General features: G+C 44.1%; 1 protein-coding gene across 3 annotated transcripts in view; it reads left to right on the top strand.

Moving 5' to 3' along the window:
• The window catches only part of LOC146074190 (sulfate transporter-like), a 37894-nt gene that overhangs the window by 3631 nt on the left and 18099 nt on the right, over positions 1 to 16164 (top strand). The window contains exon 3 of one of the 3 annotated variants that reach the window (XR_014473375.1): positions 4707 to 5017. The exons of the other annotated variants lie outside the window; for them this stretch is intronic. The gene's annotated coding sequence lies outside the window, so the exon portion shown is untranslated. Of the gene's footprint in view, positions 1 to 4706; positions 5018 to 16164 lie in introns of those variants that run through there. 3 annotated transcript variants of the gene reach the window in all.

A 16164-nucleotide genomic window follows, 5' to 3' on the forward strand; every position in this document is an offset into this window, starting at 1 on the left:
TAATCTATACTCATGCCCTTGTGTCCTAGATTCCTTTCTAGTAGAAAAGAGGGTGCGTGACAGTTCCTTATATTGGCCCTTGATATACTTATACATGTTGAGCATGTCCCCCCTTAAACGTCTCTTTTCTAATGTAAATAGTCCCAAATTGCTTAATCTCTCCACGTAGCTTAAATTCTCCATTCCCCTAATAAGCTTTGTTGCTCGCCTTTGGACTTTTTCTAATTCTATGATGTCCTTTTTATAGTGTGGGGCCCAGAACTGTACTCCGTACTCTAGGTGAGGTCTCACCAATGCTTTATATAGTGGCATAATTACCCTCGAGTCCCTAGTTTCCATTCCCCTCTTAATACATGCCAGAATTTTGTTAGCCTTTTTTGTAGCTACATTACAATGGGCACTACATCCTAGTTTGCTGTCTATTTGGACTCCTAGATCCTTTTCAAGTATGGAATTACCCAGTTCCTCTCCGCTAAGGTTATAACTTGCACACTGGTTGTGTCTCCCAAGGTGCATAACCTTACATTTATCTACATTGAACCTCATCTTCCATTTTTTTGCCCACTCATCTAGAATTGCAAGATCATTTTGAAGCATCCACCCTGCATACCCCCTACCACCCTGCTTCCTCCGCCATCCTGCTTCCCCCCTCCCTACCTGAATCTTCCACCACCCCACATTCTGGGTCACTCTGCATCTCTGCATCTCCCCTCTGTCACTCCACATCCTGCATCTCCCCTCCCTATATCCTCTGCCACCATGAAACCTACACCACTCTGCGTCTTCCCTCCCTGCATCCTCCACCACTTTGCGACTCCCCTCCCTGCATTCTCTGCCACTCTGCTTTCCCCCTCCTACCCTGCATCCTGTGCCACCATGCCCCCCTCACACTCTGCGTCCTGTGCCACCCTGCGTACGTCCTCCCTCCCTACATCCTAAGCCACCCTGCATCTCCTCTCCCAGCATTCTACACCACCCTGCGTCCCCCCTCCCTCCCTGCATCCTCTTCCACCCTGCCACTCTACTCACCCCTCGTCACCCCCTTCTCACCCTTCATCACCAACCCCTCTCACTCTGCACTAACCCCCTCTCACCTTGTGTCTTCTTATTCCATTGCATAATGTGAACTTTAGCTCATACTGTTTGGCATAATGTGATTTTTGTCTCATAGGGTGCTGCATAATGTTATTTTTTTTAACTCATTCTGTGTGGCATTTTGTGAATTTTGGATCATAGCATGTGTCATAATGTTGGGAGACCCCCTGTCACTCCCCCTGTCTCTATCTCCCCAGCCTCACAGGCTGCAGAATAGATGCTGTGCGCATGCGCCTATTCTGCAGCCTGAGGGGCTGGGGACATAGCTGGCACCTCAGAGAGCCACTAGCCATGCCCCCACAGAAGCAAAAATGGGGCGTGACCTTGTTTAAATAGACCACGCCCCCGTATTGATAGGCCACCCCCCCCCCCCCCAAAAAAAAAAATCGGCGCGCAACAGTTCATTTGCCACCACATAAAGGCTGCTTCAAGATATTTCCCGGGCTGGTTTGAATTCCCAATCCGCCCCTGCCTTCTCCTGAACATATTCTCCTCCAGTTTACATTCCAATTGCTCACCTCTTATGTAAGCTCCCATAGGCAGGGCCATCCATCCCTGTGTTCATTCCTAGCACTATCCTTGCATACAGTGCACCGTGTAGCTGTCAGAGACTAGACTCTGCGTGTACACACTTTGTTGGGTAGAGGCTCAATGATGAACTTCCTTCTCTACCAGTGACTCATCTCCACTTGTCAAAATGCAAATTTTTTTCAGATTCCTCCTTCCCTCTTGTCGATGAGGTCATGGTTTGATTCCCAACATGGCCCTAACTGTGCGGAGTTTGTATATTCTCCCTGTGCTTGCGTGGGTTTCCTCCAGGTACTCCGGTTTCCTCCCACAATCCAAAAATATACTGGTATTTTAATTGACTCCCAACAAATTGAACCCGAGAATGAATATGTGTGCTTGTGTATGTGGTAGGGAATATAGAGTGTAAGCTCCACTGGGGCAGGGACTTACGTGAATGTTCAAATATTCTCTGCCAAGCACTGTGGAATATGTGTGCACTATATAAATAACTAATAATAAATAAATACACCACTGATTTGTCATTACTACTACTACTACTACTACTACTACTACTACTACTACTACTACTACTACTACTACTACTACTACTACTAATAATAATAATAATAATCCTACAAAATAGTTATTCTATAGGTGGGACACACATCCCAAACCTAAAACTAGTTTGGTGAGAAACAGACCAAAGGGAGATGACATACCCCCAGCTCAAAGTGAAGAAAGGGAGACAAGGAACCCACAACACAAATGGCTGCGAGCACATTCCAAAATCCACTAAGGTGACATGACCATTTATACAAAACATCACATACATTTATACATATATACCCTAAATACCTATCGTATTAATTATTGTGGATTTATTTATTCAGTTTTGTGCCAAATAAATAATACATGCTATATTCTGTATCTTGTCCTTTTGAACACAAATTGACTGCAATCTATTTTGTGATACTGTAACTGCCCTTTTTATTTGATCCTTTTTGTAAACTCAACACTAACAGTAAATATAATTTGACAGCATTTGAAGATACAAGTGGATTTTTTCTATTAAGGCAAGTGCTCATATTCAGCTTCTCCTAGATACATATTTAAATCAGCATCATTAATAACTATAATTAGAGAGGATTCTTTACAGCGCTTTATATTTTATTTTTATTAAAGGCTCATTTTGAGTTGGATGCTTTTACACATCAGATGTACAAGTATGTAGACTTTCAGCCACTATTTCTTCACAATATAGTAATGCAATGTAGTGTTAAATACACAGGATAGAATAATGTTCTGACAGCTATTACTAAATGCGAGAGCCACATTTTAATATGAAATATAAACTCATAATTTATTCATAGCCATTGGAGGCTCCAGAGGGGAAGCTGCTGCACAGTTCAAACTTCAAATAGGGGAGAAACACCAACTGTCATTGGGTCAGCTTGGAATGGCAGTTGGTGAAGTTCAAACTTCAAATAGGGGAGAAACACCAACTGTCAGTGGGTCAGCTTGGAATGGCAGTTGGTGTGACTCCTATTTAAAATTTTAGAACTGTGCTGCAGCCCAGCTTATTTTCTGGGTATGTTCTAGGGTTACCACCTCATCACTTTAATTCTGGACACATATTAATAACACAGGTTCTGTGGCTGGCTGACTTCAAGACTCCATTTCATCTGGTTTTAATCAGCCACAGAACCTGTGTAATTAATGTTTCCAGAATGAAAGGGATGAGGTGGTAACCCTAGTATGTTCCCTATTCCTATTGCATTGTAGCAGTGGCCTTTTCAACATGATGCAGCTATAAATATGCCTGTGTTCCTATGATTTTGCTTCATAAAACAATAATAATTATTATAAAATAAATGTTTAACTGTGTTGGCTTAACTAAACATAATGGTTCCTTAATACAAATAGACGCCCTTTGGAGAAGAAAACTGTAATTAGAAGAGCTGTCAAGTGATTATATTATGAACAATGATTAATGTTTACAGAGATGTCCCAGTACTGGTTATTATAGTACTGCTGTATCTGGCAGAGCAGAGTAATGAAATAAATTGACTTGCACTGTTTCCAGTAAACTGAGCAATCGAGAAACAGTATTGTAGAAACCATATCTTGATAAACATTATGTACAGTCGCGGGGATCAGCAAAAACAGAGTTTACCTGTTTCACAGATTACTGAAAACTAATAATAATATTCATTACAGAAAAAAATAATAGAGCCTAAAATTGTATACCATTCAGCATTTTAGCTCAGGGGACAATGAGGTTTAGTCAGAGAGCAGGAGATGGTTATGGTTAGGCTGCAGGGAGGAGGGTTAGATTTAGCCACCAAGAAGTCAGGCTGTATGGGGACTATGGTTAGGCTGCTAGAAGAGAGGGTTAGGGGGACAGAAGGAAGGTAAGTATACTTACCTGACTCTTATGGAGATTTCCTCCTATGGGATGCCATTATCGGTATTTTGACCTCCGGCACCCTCATAGCCAGTCATCCTATTGGATACCACATATACCACTACAAAAGCTGTACACCAAAATGAATACATACAAGAGACCTGCAGTTTAGATGCTGGTAGTCAGAAGACAGGCAGCAGCATCCCGATTATCAGAATCCTTACAGGGGCTGGGTAAGAATACTTTCCAGAGCTAGCCGTAGGCACACGAAAGCTAGGCAAATGCCTAAGGGCATTCAAGCCTGCCTAGGGCTGGCAGAGATCCTGCTTTGTGCTGACTAGGGAATTCTCAGGTCTGAGTGGGAAGCCAGAAGCAGTGGGAGCTGATGGGCCAGTCATTGATGGCAGAGGGGAGTATAAAAAATGGCTGCAGAGTGCAGTCATATATTCATTGAGCTGCATGGGTGGACACACTGACTGCCAGCAACCAGAAACCAAAAGTAAGTAATGTTGGGCATACGTGTGTGGGGCATTAATGTGTGGCATCATATATATACACAGATAGAGCCCCTCTCAACTATCTTCCTTATGTCATGGCCCACCATGGCTAGCCATGGCTATCCTATTGTTCTCAGCAGCAATACAATACATTGAATAACACAGTAGTGGATTATATTATTCAATTAATCCTATTACAGGGCTAAATGAGGAGGGCTCATACCACACTTCCCCAACCATGCCATTTATATGCCACACCCCCTGACGAAGACCTCTGTCGAAACGCGTTGGGCGTGGCTACCTTCCTTTGCTGACGGCTGACGTCCTCTGGTCCGGTGAAAAGACTTTCTCGGCTCTGTCCTGACTGCGGCGGGTGGACGAACCCCGCTGGGCTGATCACCCCGCGTGTTCCTGAAAATCTGGTCGACCCCGCTGTGCTGGTGACAAACGCCGTATTGTGGCAATTTATCTATTTATATCCCATGTATGTCATTTTTTATCCCTGCTAAAAATATCAGTAAAAACTATTATAAATTTCTATATGGTTTTTTGACTGTGCGCTCTATCTATCTTTTTCCTACAAAACATATGCCCTGGATTCGTGGTTGGATCCTATGGTTTGGAGCTGCACACATTGGTGATTGTGGATTGGACCTGATATAAAGACTGTGGTGGACATAATTGCGCTGGATATCTCTCTCTCTCTCTCTCTCTCTCTCTCTCTCTCTCTATATATATATGGTACTTGTTTCCTAGCACGGCCACACCGATTTACATCGGGGTGGTCGTGTCGGAAAAATCGGGTCGATCGCATCGCATGCGATTTGGTCGCATGCGATGTGATCGACGCGACCGACCCGATTTTTTGATTGAATGAAATGTAAATCGGGTCCCTGGGACCCGATTTTACATTGGATTCAATGTAAAATATTCCCAACCCCCCCAAATGTCACGGCGTACACCCCACCCCACGATAGACGCCAACCCGAAGCGTGGCGAGCGCAGCGAGCCCGCGAGGGGCGGCGGTGCGCGTCCTCTGACCTTTTCATTCCCCTACTATCCACGTCGGCGTGGAGTTGAGAATAGAATAGTGTGGCGAGCGCAGCGAGCCACCGAGCCTGAAGCGTGGCGAGCGCAGCGAGCCCCGCGAGGGGACGCGTATACCTGTGAAGTTATAAGCGTGCGCTCGTCACGCTTCGGGCTCGGTGGCTCGCTGCGCTCGCCACACTATTCTATTCTCAACTCCACGCCGACGTGGATAGTAGGGGAATGAAAAGGTCGGAGGACGCTCACCGCCGCCCCTCGCGGGCTCGCTGCGCTCGCCACGCTTCGGGTTGGCGTCTATCGTGGGGTGACGACGGGGACATCTATAATGTGAAATGGGTCATATTGGCCCATTTCACATTTTTCACATTTTCTCACGATTTCAATGTTAAAAAATATTTTAACATTGAAGCCTATGGAAAAATCGGGGGCATCGCGTCGGGACAAGATTGTGGCCGTGCTAGGAAACAAGTACCATATATATATATATATATATATATATATATATATATATATATATATATATATATATATATATATATATAGGTTCTTTAAGCCCGGCACTCCACTGTCGAATGTGCACGTTCTATACCCGGTGCCTTCCAGTGATGCTTTGTCAGCCTTGGATATACAAGAGGGTATATAATAGGCGGCACTCTCGGAAATCCGAGCGTGCCGCCTATTATATACCCTCTTGTATATATATATATATATATATATATATGTATATATATATATATATATGAGGCACTGTTACTGTGTGGTGTAGCATGTATAAAGGGCAGTACTAAATTAAGTAATTTGAAGGAGTAATACAGTGTGGTGCAATGTCAACAAGGAGCAATATGGTCTGGTGTAATATGATGTGGTGTAACGTGGGGGTCCAAGTGGCAATACAGTGATGATTGCTATTGGTAAAGGGTGATTGGTGTTTCTCCAAAGCATAGCCCTAACCCTACCCCTTAGTGACTAACTTTAATCCCCAATTTTAGACTCAAAACATCCACTCCTACCCCCAAACCCTAATCCCCTTATCGTATACTTATTCAAGTGAGCTCAAAATGAGCTGGGCATAACTAGAACTTTGTAGGTTTGTTATCAAAATTTTGAATGGGTACAAATGATGTAATTACAGGTCTAGTGTCATTTTATTTTTCTTTTAGACTAAAAAGTTGCAAGCAATATCCAAAAAAACTAAAGCATTCAATGTAGAAGAAGAACTTCCGGCTGTTTGCAGCCACTTGGAGAAGTTTGGGGGCTCAGGAGCACTTGGGTGTTTGGGCGCTTAGACACCCAAACACACAAATGGCCATGCACGGTTGAACCTCCCCGAGTGGCCCTGATTCTCCCCGGTGATGAAAAGGAACGACAACAAATGAATCACGACCAGAGGCACCATTGGCGCACCCTTTCTTTACAGTGGCATGCCCGGAAATTTCTCGGGAGAGCCCGCTCCTGCAGCGTAGCTCAGCCTGAGAAATTTCTGGGCATGCCACCAAAGGGGTTAAATGTCTATAGGGTCTGTTAAATGAAAAACATTTTCACTTTAGAAAACTTTTGAGAATGGTATAAGCATACTGTATATTTTCACCCAAAAGGCCTTAAGAGTAGACTAGTAGTGTTATATAAAGAACACATTGAGGGTATTTAAAGAGTAGAGTGAATTTCGTGTGGAGTCTACAAATTCAAAACAAATGGTAGCCAAAGTCAGATTGTTTGTTTTAAGATTCCTGATAATTAGACAAGTTGAAAAAGTACATTTTTATATGTGAAGTTTAAGGTAGAACCTCTTGGGACATCACCTCCTAAGATTGACTTAAAGATAGATGTCCAGAAGGGAGAAAGCCTTAAACAATACCACTAGCATAGGCGAATCTAGAATTATGGTAATGGTTGGTCCCAGATGTAGACATAACAGCAGGGGTACCTTTGCGCGGCATAGCCGCACGGCAAAAAGGGTGTGTGGCCTCATGGGAAGGAGGCATGGCATCACAAAAAGGGGTGTGGTATTACACTTTAGACCATACACAGTAATACCCATTACACATTTTAGCAAACTCCGTAATACCCATTACACATAAAGCCACACGCCGTAATGCCAATTACACATAAGGCCACACAATATAATGCCCATTACACATTGCGCCACACATCATGATGCCCATTACATACTATATAACAAACCGTAATGCCCATTACATATTTGCCACATAAGTGCTGCTTACCTAAGTGCTCATTGCTAGGGGGTTCTTGCTTGATGGCACCATAGTACCCATTACACATGATGCTGCACACCATAGTACCCATTACACATGATGCTGCACACAAAATGTCCCTTACACATGATGCTGCACACCGTAATACCCCTTACACATTAAGTCACACATTATGCGTAATGCCCCCACATACCGCCACTTGTAATGCCCCCACATACCGCCACTTAAGCAATGCCCCCAAAAGTGCCACTTACTGTAAATTTTTATATGAGCCTTCGCTGCAGGGAGAGATGGAGAGCAGTGCAGCTGCTTCTATGGGGAGAGGAGCAGAGCAGAGTGCAGAGCACGCTCCCACTCCCCTCCTGGTGTCCCCTCTAGCCGAGTGGACATTTGTGCGCGCTGTTGTTGTGCGTGACGTCGGGGGAGCACACTGGGCGCCGGCACCACATGATTAAAGGGGGGGGCGGGCAGAGGTGAAAGCGGGGAGAAGAATTGGAGCAGAAGCAGCAGGGGTGACAGTCATTGACAGCTGGGCAGAGAGCAGGGGGCTGCCCAGCTGTATTCAGAGCACTGCAGGTCACGGCTGTTTAAAATAATACCCCTTTCACCACAGGAAATGCAGGGATTTACCCGGGAATATGGTCCCAGGATTATGCAGGCTCATTCCCAGGCTGACCCCTTATACACCAGCCTAGTCCCTGCATTTTCTGGACAACCTCTCCCCTCTCCCTACCCCCCTTTAACCAACCAGCTATATATTCGGAACCAACTGACCCATTTACATGAGACCAGTATCATATTGAAAAACTTTTGAGTTAGCTTCAAATGATTTTGGTCCTATGAAACTGGGCATGAAATTACATTTAAGAAATGAAAAAAAAAAAAACGGTTTAACCTCAATATCCCTGGAACCAATTAACCCATATGGATCCAGCTTGGTATCAGATTGAAGGCCCAGCGATTTGGGTTAGACTGAGATCAACCTTGAGCTTCAGTGATGCTGAAGGGGGAACTGGCTGTTGAACTGGGTGGGGGTCGGAATTAGCGGGTCCCTATAGGAAAGCTATGTTCCAGCTTTGCCTGGCAGTATCTCTGAAGAAGACCTGCGAAGCGTACGCCGGACGACCCAGCCGTGCGGACGTTCTCCCAGCGCTACCATTAATACCTCTGTGTGTGATTGTATTTCTAGTCCTTTTCAGGACTCTAATGTACTGGATAGCAGTACCGTCTACTACTTGAGTTTACCGCGGTGCTTAATGTCAGCGGTACTTAGTGTAACAGCTGTGCACGCGAGCTTACAGTACAGCGCTTGTCCCCGACATAGGGAGAGGCTATAGTTAGCAGCAGCGGGGCACAGATACGGCTACTTTAACGTCCAAATTAAATATGTTCACATGTTTGCTTGAATGCTATAGTTACATTAGTTAGGCAGACGGACACTCTGTAACCATTTCTATTAGCTTATGCTACATGTGTAACAATTAGTCCTGCAGCACTTAACTCCGTATATGCACACAAAACTACACTGTATTATCTGACAGATGTCACATACCTCTAGTTCCTATTAATGTTACTACACTGTAATGAACTGTGACATATCTGATTGGCTGTATACAGATACAGATTATTAACATGCAGGAGTATTTCATGAGCTACAGGCCGTATGATTCAATCCACACCAATTATTAAATTGAGACACCTCTCTACTCTATATATGATATTACCAACAAGAGGGAATATTTGAGTCGTTTCAGACTCATAGTACAAGATAGGTAGCTGCTGTCAGAACCCGCACAAGCTTTTTAAACTCACACTTGTATTCACTTGTGTTTATGTTATACAGTATGTTGTTCGTTATATTTCGCAGATTTTGATAACATAACCAATAAAAGGTATATTTTATGTCTCTTTTCTATAAATGGTGCACCACCATATGACAAACTTTTCCTTCTTTTGCATTAAAGTATCTCCGGTTCCCAGTGGGCTAGAGACATGGGGCTGGGCTCGTTGGAAAGCCCCAGCCCTCAGCTACAAAATGGGCTAATGGGTGGTCCTATGCACCCCCGGACCACCCCCTAGATTCGAAAAATGTGGTAAAGATGAGGATTACTTTAACTATGAAAAGGAGTGTACAACTGGTGGACACACCATCTAGACAATGCAGACCAATCCTGATCCTGCTCAAAATGTAGTTAATTTAAGGATGAGGCTGCACCTAGGCACAAGGCAGATGTATTAACCAGCGTTAAGTGCAAAAATGCACTTAACGCTGGTTAACTGGGGGGGGATTACGTCTGTCCCTAATGTATTACTAGCGCACCTAACGTGCGCTAGTGACAGCCCGCCGAGTTACGCTCGGCGGGGCTGTCCCTGCAATCCCCCCCAGGGATTAACGGCCGGGACGATGTATTAACAGCCTTCAAGGCGTTAATTCGCCCTGGCCGCTTCGCCAGCTCAGGGCTAGCGTTGTCCTATCCCCCACTATGGGGACAACGCTAGCCCTGCGTCTGGCTTGGTCTGCGCTGGAGATCTCGCGGTTTTTGCGAGATCTCGCGCATGCCCAGTGCGGCCGGCCGGGGGACAGGAGATAGCGCATCAGTATTAACTGATGCGCTATCTCCAGAAAGGGACATCGCCGAAGGGGGGAGTTAACGCTCCCCCGCTTCGGCAGACAAGATGTTAATACATCTTGTCGATGTCCCTTCCTGCTTCGCCTCGCTATTGAGGCGAAGCAGGAAGTATCATAGCGGCGCGATAAGCGCTGCTATGATACATCTGCCCCATTGTTATTGATCAACCTCCATAACATCACCCTCCATGTTTGGACTGGTAGCAATGCATACATGCTGCCAAAAGCAGTCCCAACCTCAATTCTAAATTGTAAAAGCCTACCAAACTCCCTAAACTTGGATAGGAAGAAAAACATCTGCTTTATAGTAAGAAGCCTGCAGCTCATCCACAAATAAGGCTCATTTATTTTCCTGCCCATCTAATGCCTCCATGCATAACACAAAAAGGAGATAAATTGGACAGCAGTGTCTAGTGCTGTTCACTATATCAAAGACTTAGGAGTAGGAACCATTGATCCTTATTTTCACGGATGATGTAAAATAAAGGGACCAGAACTCTGTAGACAAGTGGACCCCAATCCTAAATTTCGCAAAAGGTCCATTATCATAATAATCATATTTATACTTTTATTTATATAGCATTTTTCTCCAGCAGAAATCAAATCTGCTTTACGGACACAAAGAAAACCATAACAAAGGTTTTTGTGGAATCGGTCACACCTAAGAAATGACACAAAATTAGGTGGTTGCAGCATCCTAATGCTCATAGTAGGGTTCTAACATAACAGGTAGGTCTATGTATTTTTCATCCCAAGCAGGAGCATACAAGGTTAGGAAACCTTGAGAAAGCTAACACGTGTGTAATATTATATACTCTATACAACTAGATCAACATGTTGTACATCCCGCCAATGGAGGAACCATCCAAGGCAGCCATCTGAGGAGCACTGCGTAGATTGCTGCTGACAGGGTGTGCAGATAGCAGATGCAGATAGTAGAGGAAGAGCATACAGATAGGGATACAGGAAGAAAATCTAATGTGAAAAAACAAAACACAGTGGTACAAATAACAGTATTAAAACAATGGTGAGGGAGCAAGGTGATCGTGTATGTGGAGGAAACTGTCAGGAGGGGATCCGGAGTAAGTAGTTAGGAGAGTTGGCTGATAAATTAGTTTCCTTCTGTTTACCTCCTGTTTAACTCCTGAATAACTCCTGCTTCAAAAAAAAATTCTAATAACACTTCGAACTGAGCACTTTCAATCTTAGCAGCCTCGGCTAGGCACTGGCAGCCTAACTAAGGGGGTTATTCTCATTCAATCGGTCTCTCACGTGTTCACACGGGGGACCAATTGTTTGTGACAGCACATGCGCATAGGTTTCTATGCACACACAGAAGTCCGGGCGGGGAGGCAGAGGGGCGTGGGGATGCGGGCCGGGGAATTTGCCTATGTGAACGCCCAGCATTTCATGGGTGTTCCCCATGAAGGAAAACCACTGATCAAGAAAACCCCACATTTGTAGAGTAGAAAGTTTGCAAGGATAACATGAAGGAGTAAGAAACAGAAAAGCAGAAATAAAAAAATCATTGTATGGAAATCTGAAAAAGTAAATAGAAAAGTACACAAAATTCAAAAACGGCATCTTAAAGACATGATAAGGAAAATTAATTACAATAAAAAAATTAGTATGGTGAAAAAATGCAGGAAGTAGGGCCAGGAAGTCTAGGAAGTAGGAAGTCCCCTTAAAGTCAATATCCTCTGGAAATATTAAGGTAGCATCAGATGAGCTTGGGGTGGCCACCTTTTTATTTCTGTTTTGAAGTAAAAACACGATGCCGGGGTACCCCAGATGGAGAAAGGGGAAGGGGGAGCATGATTTGACAATGAACTGACCATTCTGGAAGCGCCGAGGGTTATATGGCCGGAGAAGGTAAGAATGCCCCTAGAGACCAGAAATAACCTTGCAATTATGTGAAACTGTCATGCGACACATAAAACTCCAACTGTGACTTCCGGTGGGCGGAGCATCTGGAATGGCCGCTTTTTAACAAGGCTCCGTATAGTGGTCCCCTAATCCACTGCCATCTGCCTATTTGCAATCCCCCAAAAGCTATATAACAGCACCTAGTCCCTGAAGAAGCTCGAGGGATTCACCTGGGGACATTTTCGGAGCAGAGGGACAATTTTAGCACCGGAATCCGGCCATCGACACTGATGGCGCACATGGCGCCCGGGCCGGCGTGAAGTAGAAGAATCCCCCCGGGTGAACACTACCTAGCCCGTACACGGCGCTCCCTCCTTGCCCTGCCACCCTTGCTATCTAATATAGGGTACCTGACAACTGAGGGCGAAGAGGACGAAGGAGGCTGCCTGGAAGAGAGAGGGGCGATCCCGGCGTGAGTCGATGCTGTGGAGGACAGAGGCGGAAGCAGAGACGAGGAGAAGGCCACGGGATCGAGTGGAAAGAACAGAGGATCTGAAGGCGGTGACGCAGCCAGCGTGACTGCACGAGGAGGCTGCGGACGAACACAGGAGGTGCCGGGGGACAAGGACACAGAAGAACTCTCGGACACCACTGGCAGCGGTGTGCGGCACAGGGGAAATGGAGGAAGAGACGCTGCAGCTGCTTCGTAGACCGGCTCCTTGGTATTGTGGAGCACTGACCCAACAGGACATCTTATACCTGATAGCGGTAAGGTCCTCTCTCCCCGGGTGGAGTGATAGGGCACCCGAACAAAGTGGGGTAAGTGCTGCCCATCAGCCCTAATAAATCAAGGCCGACTGAGGGGGCAGGCGAGAAAGGAGTGGCGGTGAACTGCACCATAGTGGGGGGTCCCCCTGGCCTCTTCTCCGCTGGGCTGTTGGACTTTGTCACTCTTACACCTCATAAGAAAAACTAATACAGAGCCCTGTGGAACATTTATTCACCGGGAAGCTATTATCAGGAAAAGACCTGCCCCCTGCCCCTGGACTTTATTGGCGCCCTTAAGCCATCATACCTTAACAGATATCCTACCCTGCAAGTAAAGGACCCATATTGGGGATTAGTCCTCATTCCAATTGCTTTGGTTTTCTAACAAATACACAGCCTTCTACACCTGAACCAGTTTTCACCTATTATAGGTAATTCCTAAGACTCTGCTGCCCTCTAGTGGTATACTGGAAAATCTAACATTGACAAAATTCTACTTCTGCTGTATTACTTCATATTCATTATTATATTGCTGTAGATGATAATAATATAAAACAGACTTTGGTGTGGACTGCCACAAAGATCATTCATACGGACGCTGTATCTCTAAGGTCACCTCTGGTATCTGATACTATAATTTTTGAAGTCATTTAACTTCTAGTGAGACACTCAAAAAACCTGAAATTTAGGGTAAAACCCTTGTGATAGACAGAGTTATAGTGATTCATACTTACCATGCTATTGCAAAGACATTTTGATAAGTGTGAGGTAAATACTACTATAGAGTTATACTCGATACTGCTTGGACCACTCTTTTAAACAGAGATTAATGCTGCCAGGATAATTCCTTTAGAGATACGCAGCAACCATCTACACAGTAAATTGAATTTCTGGTGTATATCTTAGTCACTCTGTAGCCTCTATAGTATAGTTTTTAAGGATAAGACTGCCCTCTAGTGTCACAACCCAAAGTTAGACATCTATGGGTCTCTTCATAGGCTTAATAGGGCCACTAGATCTTACTTTTATTGTGTTGTTGTATGATCTTGTGACAAAAGATGCTCAGTTAGGATGTTAGGTCCTTGAGGATTTTGAAATAGCAAAAATGTAAACAAAAATATGAGTCCTACATAGGAAACCACTAGTGACATCCTTTCTCTGGAGATCTTAACACTTATATATATTTTGGGTCTAACATTAATAAAATAAAAAAATAAAAAAAAGGGAGGAGGGACATCAGGAACCGACAATATACTTTGTCAGCATTACTGTCCATTTGACCTTATTTTGGGGATGGATAGATTCGTTGACAAAAATATGCCTCCAAAGCATCAAAATTCCAACAAGACAAGCAAGAAAGGTGCCTCTCAAAAGTCAGGCCCCTCTTCTCCAGCCCGCCCTGACACCGAAATGTCAGATTCCCAAGAAACTCATCCCCCACCTCTTACTGCTAAAGATATAGCGGACTTCATGATGCCCCTTCTCGATAAGAGATTTGAGCACCTTCAGATGAGACTGGAGGCCGGTTTAGCCAAGATTGACTCACACGCCTCACGCCTCACAGCGGTTGAGTATCGAGTTAGTGATGTGGAGGACCGGCTCCAGGAGTGTCATACTGGGGTTGAATCTCATGAAACCTTACTTGCTCAAATGCAAGAGAAATTAGAAGATCTCGAAAATAGATCGGGACGTAACAACCTTCGCTTTATCGGGATAGCTGAATCAATTACGGGCGGGAATTTAGCTTCTTTCATAACCACTAACATACTTACAGCCTTGGGAATTAAGCAAGACATAGAACTTCCACATATAGAAAGGGCACATAGAATTGGAATTGAGAGAGGGAAATGGCAGACGTCCACGCCCAGTAATAGCCCGCTTTCTGGATTATAGGGCAAAGGAAAAAATTCTGTCTTCTTACCGTAGAGCAAAAGAACTGAGAGTTGATGACACCAAAATCTTAATATTTCAGTCTCAGTAGCTCAGAAACGCAAAGAGTTTTCTGAGGTGTGTTCTTTTCTTCATAGTCAAGACACACGATTTGTCCTACTGTACCAAGCCAAATTGAGAGTATTTGAAAACGGTACCCCGATTTATTTTACTGACCCAAAAACAGCAAAAAAACATTTCTTACCACAAAGATCACCCCATCGCTCCCCTAATAGGTAGAGAAAATGACAGCTGAATATTTCATTCAAATACTACAAGTTGTGGGGAAATATTCCAAGAGTAGGATTCAAATTGTTATGTAATCCTCTAAGGGACCTCCTGTTTCTTTATTTGTAGTTCGTAGATTGATAGGTTCTAGATTAATCTAGTGCGCGCCATTCTTGAAATGGTGCCCACAAATTTTTTGGTGAATATGATAATTGTTGAAAATGTTTATTTGAGGCATTGGTATGTAAACACTTCCGTTGCTGGACAGTCCACTACCTTTTTTCTTTGTGCAAGTAACATGTTTGTATTTTATTCTATACTACAGTTAAACCTGGTATAACATTCCGGAGCCTGGGGAAAAGAAACATGAGTCCGCGAAGTCCACAATAAGTAGATATATGATTTACACCTGCACCTATACACTTTTCTTAGACTAATAGAATGGTAGAACCACCTACAAATACATCTGTCTGAATATCTCCACCGCAACCTCTAAAACTTATATCATGGAATGTAGGGGGACTGAACAATCCCATTAAGCGCAGAAAAGTTCTTACACACATTAAGCGGTTTAGCCCAAACATAATATTCTTACAGGAGACACATTGGGTAACCTCTGAAGAAAATCATTTAAAAGCCCGTTGGATAGGATCTTGTATATCCGCCCCTTTCTGCCGTAAGGCACGTGGAGTGGCAATACTTTTCAGTAAAGATCTGCCTGTTATAATATTATCTCAGATGATAGACCCTGAGGGAAGGTATATTATCTTGGACATAGATTTGTTCAATTCAAAATACACCCTGGTGAATGTATATGCACCAAATATCCACACTCCTTCCTTTATACAGAATTCAGAACAGATTCTCCTTAGTAGGCAAAACTACCCTCTCATAATCGGAGGTGATTTTAATTCTGTGGAAGACCCCCTTTTAGATAGGTCAACTATATCAGATGGATCTCAGAGACCCCACACAAGA

This window comes from Crinia signifera, chromosome 4, assembly GCF_055691185.1.
Source record: "Crinia signifera chromosome 4, ASM5569118v1, whole genome shotgun sequence".
Taxonomy (NCBI): Eukaryota; Metazoa; Chordata; class Amphibia; order Anura; family Myobatrachidae; genus Crinia; species Crinia signifera.